Source organism: Canis lupus, chromosome 23 (genome assembly GCF_048164855.1).
Source record: "Canis lupus baileyi chromosome 23, mCanLup2.hap1, whole genome shotgun sequence".
NCBI lineage: Eukaryota > Metazoa > Chordata > Mammalia > Carnivora > Canidae > Canis > Canis lupus.
In genome coordinates this window covers 22,444,093-22,453,064 of record NC_132860.1, presented here as the reverse complement: position 1 = coordinate 22,453,064, position 8,972 = coordinate 22,444,093, and positions in this window count along the sequence as shown.

The window sequence follows — 8,972 nt, the reverse complement described above, 5'->3', positions numbered from 1 at the left end:
AAAACCAAAACCAAGAAAAAGAAAACACAACATAAGCAAAATCAAAATTCAGTGTAAAACTGTGAAGAAATATTTTCAAATTTTACTACAGATGAATGATTAATTTTTCCTAGTATATAAGGAGCCCTAAAATGTAGGGAAGAAATGATCAAGAGTCTGATGAAAGAAGACAAAGTCAATTGGAATATGCCTAACCATTAACAAGAGAAAATGAAATAGGACTACACCAAAATTCAATTTCTCACCTGTCAGATTGACTTAAATTAAAAAGATTAACACTGTGTTGGCAAAGAATTAAGAAAACAAGCTCTCTCATACACTGCTCATGAATATAAAATATGACAGAATTTTTGTGTAATTTGGAAATCTCTTGAAAATTCTTATGTGTTTGTCCTTTGATCTAGCAACCACAAGGGAAATTGCCTTTTAAACCTATCTTCACAGGTACAAAACAACATATGCACAAAGTCAGTAATTATGGTAAAAATTTTAAAATACTAAAGTATTTGAAAACTTAAATGGAGCCTGAATCCCTGGGCCCCAGTGCTTACTAGGAGTCCTATCTTCCCCAAGTTCCACAAAGGCTTTAAAGCCACACAGAGTTGACTTAGAGGAAGTCACTCTATTCAGTACATACTAGCTATTTGTCTCTAGGCAATATATTGAACCTCTTTAAACTTCCTTTCCTTTTCTATAAAATGTAGTAACACCCACTTCAGAGATGCTTTGATTATTAAAGAGATTAGCCTGACATAACAAAATAAATGGTGTTTCAATGGATATTTTATTGCTATCAAACTTGACACCATTCAGGTGCATGGGTGGCTCAGTCAAGTGTCCAACTCCTGATTTTGGCTCAGGTCATGATCTCAGTGTCCTGGGATAAAGCACCCAGCCCTATGTCAGACCCTGTGCTCATCAGGGCATCGGCTTGAGATTCTCTCTCCCTCTCCTTCTGCTCCTTCCCCTCACCCTGCTCTCTCTCAAATAAATAAGTAAATATTTTTAAAAATCTATCACTGTTATAAAATAGCTGGAGTTTGTGTATATTTATGTGCATCTTGGGAGTTCTGTATTTCTGTAAGTTAAATACCTAAAAGTGGAACAGCTACATGATACATTATGCATTTTTAAAATTTTAATAAATTATGCTTTTATTGAGAAGGTTTTTAAAAATCTTTATTATCAAAAAGCTTTTTATAAAAGCTTTATTATTATTTTGCATATTATTGTTCATATCAATTATGATTTGAAATAAATAGCACTAGGGTATCTGTTCCATGTTTAGCAAATTTTTGGTAACTGCTTTGGTAACTTTTGGTAATGTATTCTTTTTTTTACTCCTTCACCCCTCAGTCTGAATAACCTTGAAGAAATTGAGAGCTTTGAAGGCTCTGAAGGAAACAGAATCTCACCAATCTGAATTAGGAAACAGTTGCTAATTAAGAACAAGAAAGGAGGTCTGTGTCGTCATCCTGGACCTCCTACAGTACCCTTGAGCACCAACTATGCCCCCAGCATTCAGAGAGGCTGCATCCTTGGAATCTGGGAGAGGTAAGAGTCAACCAAGGAAAAAACAAACCTATATTACTGTATACTATGTACTGGATCAATACCTAGAACACTCTATCCCTTTTTCTATCTGGCCATCCGGGCTGAAAACTTCAGGTTACTGAAGCTAAGTCCTAGACAGGAACTTCACAAGAATAGTCAGGAAATATTGTCAAAGATTTGGAAATGGGAGAAAAAAATGACTGGTATTCTTGGAGTGGAATTTTGGACGTTGTCAAACAGACTCTCTGGGAATTACCTGATTCTATAAGGATGTACTACCATGATCACCTTTGATTAACTGGGGTCTAGGCTATTTTGCAACCCTACAAATTGTAGAAAATGTTAACAAAGCAAATGTTTTCTTCCTGGAATTACAAATGATTCTTGTTCATGGCATATAAAATTAATTTTGTATGCTAGAGTATACAAATTTCTTGTCAACTGCTGGCTCTCTCAGAGTAATCCATAAATAACCTGTTGATAAAATAAGGCAAAGTTTTATCTTAATACAATGAGGAAGAGTCTTCAGAGGGAGAATGGTAAAGCTAAGATGTTTATGAAAATTTGGAGTTCTTTTCAAGATGAGTCTTGCAGTTCAGAGACTTAATTAAGATTGGGTATGGATGGGCAGCTTGGGTGGCTCAGTGGTTTAGTGCTGCCTTCAACCCAGGGTGTGATCCTGGAGACCTGGGATCGAGTCCCACATCGGGCTCCCTGCATGAAGCCTGCTCTTCCCTCTGCCTGTGTCTCTGCCCTTCTCTCTGTGTGTGTCCCTGATGAATAAATAAATAAAATCTTAAAAAAAAAAAAAGGATTGAATATGGATAACAGCTTAAGATTGATGGAAACAGTAAGGTAAGAAGAATTTTGAGGTAAGGAGGCTTGAAAAGTCTTGAGGAGTAAATTCTTCTATTGAAGTATTGAGCAAATGGATCACATATAAATGTATTTCTAGGTTGAATAATAAACTTATTTGAAATTTTTACTTTGCTAGGCAAGAACCTCCTAAAATAGTAAAATCATGTTGGAATAGTAAGGTTTTGCTAATGTAGAGAGTAAACTATATAAGATATAGAATGTTGCAGTTCTCATTCCTGAAGTCATATTTTATTTGAACTGATTTTACTACTTTACTGGTTCCTTCCTTAATTAATGAAGTAAGTAAATCTCTGACATGTATTTTTTTCAGAATTGTATAAATGTGGATTTTCTGTTTTAAATCCTTTAATGAGAAAGGAGATGAGAGCCTGGGAGAATGGGGGAGAGAATAGATTACAGAGCATTAAAGACTCACATAAAAAAAAAAAAAAGACATAAATTTAAAGTGAAGTGTGTGGGGTGGGGGAGGGAAGGGGTTGTTTCTCCAATCATGGTCAGCTAACTGGATAAAGAGGAGCAGCAAAGAGTCAAGTAAAAATAGGGTTGGCATTTTGCTAAGAACCTACAAAGAAGGCGGGGAATAATAACAAAGTCTTTGAATGAACACATCAAAGAGTGATTAGAATAGAGGAATTTAAACTGAGAAAATTGGAGGGTAGTGCAGACATGGAGGGGGTGCTGTGCACAGAGAATCAATGGTAGGAACCAGTTTGATTATGGCGGGATCAAAGGAAATTATAGTGATGGCACCTAGAGGAAGAGTGAAATAATTGAAACTAAGGTCACAGAAAGGTTTTGTATTTATTGGTGACAATGGGATGTGTAGGATGACCACGGAGGGAGAGGCTGAGGAAAGATGAAAGACAAGCTTATTTTAGGAAAGGTAGTGAGGACTGAAGGTCAGCATAAGCAAGGATCCTCTATGAATTGAAATATCAAGAATCATGACAAAAGAATTAAGGAGCGAGAAAGAGAGACAGAGACAGAGATAAAGAACTAGGAGACCAAGAAAGTAAAGAGAATATTCCAAGAAATTGACAATACAGGGAATTTTACTGAATGATGACTGAATCCCAGATTGTCTAATGAAGGATTTCAAAAACTGGAGAGGGGTGGAATATCGAATCAAAACTAGGGATATAGGGCAGCCCAGGTGGCTCAGCGGTTTGGTGCCGCCTTTAGTCCAGGGCATGATCCAGGGCAGGATCGAACCCCACGTCAGACTCCCTGCATAGAGCCTGCTTCTCCCTCTGCCTGTGTCTCCGCCTCTCTCTCTGTGTCTCTCATAAATAAATAAAATCTTAAAAAAAAAAAAAGAACTAGGGATATATAGGACTTTATGGAGATGAGAGTCTGAGCAATAACTTTGAATCATGAGTTTCTTGCATGAGACATAACAGGGAAAAAAATGCTTACTGACATTATTCCTAATGGTCTCAAAGCAGTAAATGGTAGTGAGTATCCTGAGTGGGGAGGTGTGATGGGTCAGTCCAGGGGAACTCATTGTTGTCTGCTCCAGCCTCTGGAGTTGTGGAGGCTGGGGAAGGGCTGGTCTTCTCTGAAGCAAGGGATCACTCTCTTGATTCTTGGGGCATCACTCCAACATTTCATTCCCTTTTATTTTTTTTAAATATATAGATTTTATTGATTTACTTGACAGAATGAGAGCACAAGCATGGGGAACAGCAGAGGGAGATGGAGAGGCAGACTACCCCCGACTGAGCAGGGAGACCTATGTGGGGTTCCACCCCAGGACCCTGAGATCATGACCTGAGCCAAAGGCAGACACTTAACATATTGAGCTACCCAGGCACACCCATTTAATTCCCTCTGCCTTAAATGCACAACGTTAGACTCCAGGACCTCTTAGGTGCTTACAAAATACTTGAATCCGGGATCCCTGGGTGGCGCAGCGGTTTAGCGCCTGCCTTTGGCCCAGGGCGCGATCCTAGAGACCCGGGATCGAATTCCACGTCGGGCTCCCGGTGCATGGAGCCCGCTTCTCCCTCTGCCTGTGTCTCTGCCTCTCTCTCTCTCTCTGTGACTATCATAAATAAATAAAAATTAAAAAAAAATATTTGAATCCTAAAAACAATATTCCCCATAATATAGGGGAAAGATAAGTTATAAAACCCAAGTTAATCAATACTTAACTGCTTCAATTCAACTCTCCTAGTTAATTATTTTGAACATATGGGATGTGGGCATGTTTTTCTTTGTTTTAAATCATAGAGGAAAAATAAACATCCCTGAGGCCAAGACCTTGGTATCACCCTCTACTGGCCTCTGATAATTTCTAAGCCCTTGGTATTTGCTCTTCTTCAAGATCCTGTCACAGTTCTTCTTTGCTTGAGAAAGGCATTTCTTCCTCTCAATTTTCTGATTTGGTGTTGCAGCATTCCTGACAAAACCAGAGATTGAGAATGACTGGATGTACTTTGAATACCTCCCTATAGCAGGCTTTTCTGTCTCCTCCTGTCCCTTTGAGACTCTGCCCCATTCCATTCTTTCCTCTTTTACCCTTCCTCCACTCCTAGAAGTTTTCCTTGCTCTCTATTCCAATTGACATAAGCAGGTATAGATGAGTGAAGCCAGGTGTCCTTCACCCTCCCTTCTGAGAGTTTCACCTCCCCTATTAGACTTCTGCAGTGGACTCTTGTTGAGTGGAAAAATGTAGGGGAGTTTATAAGTTTAAAGTGTGACCCAAGCTTGGGGGAGAGAGCACAGGAAAGCTGATCTTGGGGCCATAAAGTAACTGTATAAAGGCTATTGTTCAGCAGACTGATACAGAAAGCTAAATGGCCAGCAGCCCACATTTCTCTTTCTGACCCAGGAGATAGACTTAGTTTCTTTCCTCCTCCCGTCCCTTCTATCTTTCCTTCCTTCCTTCCTTCCTTCCTTCCTTCCTTCCTTCCTTCCTTCCTTCCTTCCTTCCTTCCTCCCTTCCCTTCCCTTCCCTTCCCTTCCCTTCCCTTCCCTTCCCTTCCCTTCCCTTCCCTTCCCTTCCCTTCCCTTCCCTTCCCTTCCTCTTTTCTTTCTTTCAATTTCAATAAGAGCTTTATTGAGATAAAATTCACATGGCACACAATTCATTTATTTTGGGTGCATGAGTATTTCTTATTATGTTCATAAAGCTGTTGTCACTATCACCACAACCAATTTTAGAACATCTGCATTACTCACCTCCCTCAACAAAACCAGTATCCCTTTTTCTTCCATCCCACCTCCCAGCCCCAGGCAACCACTAAACTACTTTCTTTTTATGGATTTTTCAATTCTGGAAATTTCATATTAATGAAATCATACAATGTGATCTTTTCTGACTGGTTTCTTTCTCTTAGTATGCTATTTTCAAGGTTCATCCATGTTGTTGTATGTATCAGTCTTCATTCCTTTCGATGGCTGCATAATGTGCTGCTGTATGAATATACCCCCCCTTTTTTTTATCAATTTATACATTAATGGATGTTAATGCAAGGACACAGGAATTACTAATCCTGAGATTCCTTTTACTATATATCCCCCACTGACTTGGAGACCTTGCCAAGTTCTCCATGTCCATTCCTGTTGATCATGACTCCTTAAAACCCAGATCAGTGTTATCTGCTAACTGCTCAATATCCCATCTTCTTTGTCCTATGATTCTCACAAGGGCTCATATCACACTTCACAAAATGAAGTGATTAACAGTCTCCACTCCAACCCCATCCACTTTCTCCCTCCTATGAGAGGAAAAAGAAAGACAGATCAAGTTCAGAAATCACAGACACATCCCCTCTTAGAAAGGCTTTACTGAGGTCAGAAAAGCAGGACACAGACTGAACTAGAAAAACAAGAGGGGACATAAAAGATACAAAAATCATTCTCACCATCCTCCAAATAGCTTAATGCAAAATCTGTCTTAGATTCACCTTCTTCCTCCCTTCAATTCGCTGCTGTCACAGAGTCTGATCTTGCCACCTCAGCGACTTGCTTCATGGTTACTTCATATTCTCACTCTGTTGCCTTTATCTAGTTTCATCTGGACTGTTTTAATCATCTATGAGTTGGTTTCCCTGGTTTCAGCATTGTGTACTTTCTAGCTACCACCTACCCGGACACCCAAAAGGTCTACCCCAAATACAAATAATTGCAGTTTCTACTGCCTATAAGATAATAAAATCAAACCCCATAGAAGATATCTATTGAATGGAAAGTAAATTAGCAGACACATTACAGGGCAAGACTTATTTAGTACCTGGCATGCCAGTTAATTTTAGGCAAACAATTGTAAGTTGAATTTCTCAGGGTTTCTTTGTAAAGCGGATTTCCTTCTTTCATTATCTTTTCTGTGATAAGATGAATTTCAGGGGTAAAAACTGAATCTTTAAAGGCCTATGAAGTGTAAGGGTGGGTGGATTGGCTTGCATGAAGCAGGGGTTCTACACTGAGGGGGAAATAAGAGAAAGTAAGAGAAAAACTTAAGAGAACTCAGACTCATTTGAAAGATAAAAAGGCATTTTAAAAAAAGCAAAGAAGTGTGGCCTTTGACCTGCAATTTCGGAGTAGCTAGTCTCTTGAGAGAAAAACAAGTGGGAAAAGAAATGCAAGTTGTATTGAATGGAATCAATTATTCACTGTTTGATTTATTCATCCTCATGTTGAAAAAAGCTTTTGATGAAATGATTTTTGAGCTTATTCTTGTGCTACATACCATCTTTCCTTTACATCTTTTCTGGTCCCAGACCTCAGACTTCTCCTTTAAAAAAATATTATTCAAGTATAGCTGATATACCATGTCCTGTTAGTTTGAGATGTACAACACAGTGATTCAACAATTCTATATATTACTCAGTGCTCACTATGATAAGCATAGTCACCATCTGCCACCAAAGTTAATATATGTTATTGACTATATTCCCTATACTGCACTTTTTCAACTCTGTGACATTTATTTTGTAATTGGAAGTATGTAATTCTTAATTCCCTTTACCCATTTTGTACCCCTCAATACAAGCCCCAGAACTTCTTTAATATCAGCGCTCCCTTGAGCTTTCTTTCTTTTTTTTTTTTTTTTTTTTTAAGATTTTATTTATTTACTCATGAGAGACAGAGAGAGGCAGAGACATAGGCAGACCCCTGGATCACGACCTGAGCCAATGGTAGACACTCAACCACTGAGCCACCCAGGCATCCCTCTCTTGAGCGTTCTCCTTGATCCTTGGCTCTGTGTCTTCAAGGTGTTTTCCCTGGAAAGATGCTCCTTCAGTGTGCTCCTTTGAGCATCACTTCATATTTCTCTTCTTCCTACTTGTATTCTTGATCTCTCAAGTCATCTCTCCTTCATGTCCTTCATTAAGATATGAGAGCAAGAAATCTGGATGTACATCTAGAGTTATTTATCCTTAATCCCCACCTACACATTATCACCAATTTGCATGGAGAGAAAACCAGTGATTTCACAGATCCATTCTTTTAATTTAATTTTTTATTTAAATTCAATTTGCCAACATATAGTATAACACCTCTTTTAACTAAACTCAAGAGCATCTAGTTAAGCATGTTTTCCTCTGTACTAAAGCAATAGCTAGACATTTATTCTCCCTGGATTTAGGCATTTAGTGATTTCCAGACCTCTTTACCTGCTTACTGCTGCCACGTGATCTTTTCTTACATGACATTTACAAATTAGAACATATTACTTCCCACCTACCCCGTACCATCACACACACCCCTTTTAAAGGTCTTTAGTGGACTGCCAACAACATTAAGATAATTCAGAGGGGAAAGAATATGGTCCTGGGACAACTGGATATCCACATGCAAAAGAATAAAATTGGACCTCTGTCTCGCACAATAAAAATTAACTCAAAATAGATCATAAACCTGGGGATCCCTGGGTGGCTCAGCAGTTTGGCGTCTGCCTTTGGCCCAGGGCGTGATCCTGGAGTCCCGGGATTGAGTCCTGCGTCGGGCTCCCGGCATGGAGCCTGCTTCTCCCTCCTCCTGTGTCTCTGCCTCTCTCTCTCTCTATGTCTATCATAAATAAATAAATAAATCTTAAAAAAATGCAAAAAAAAAAGATCATAAACTTAAATATAAGAGTTAAATCATACTACTTTAAAATATATATAGGAGCAAAAGAACGACTTTCATCAAAATTCAAAACTTGTTCTTCTAAAGGATGCAATCAAGAAAATGAAGAGACAATCCCTAGTGTGGGAAAAAAATATTTACAAATCATAGAATTCATAAAGGATTGCATCTAGAATATGTATAGAACTCTTAATACCAGGGACACCTGGGTGGCTCAGCAGTTGAGTGTCTGCCTTTGGCCCAGGGTATGATCTCAGGATCCAGGATCGAGTCCCACATTGGGTTCCTTGCAGGGAGCCCGCTTCTCCTGCCTCTCTCTCTCTCTCTCTCTCTCTCACTGTGTCTCTCATGAATAAATAAAAATCTTAAAAAAAAAAAAAAAAGAACTCAATACTAAAATGACAATCTATTAAAAAAAAAAAACAGGCAAAGGCTCTGAATAGACATTTCTCCAAAGAAGATAT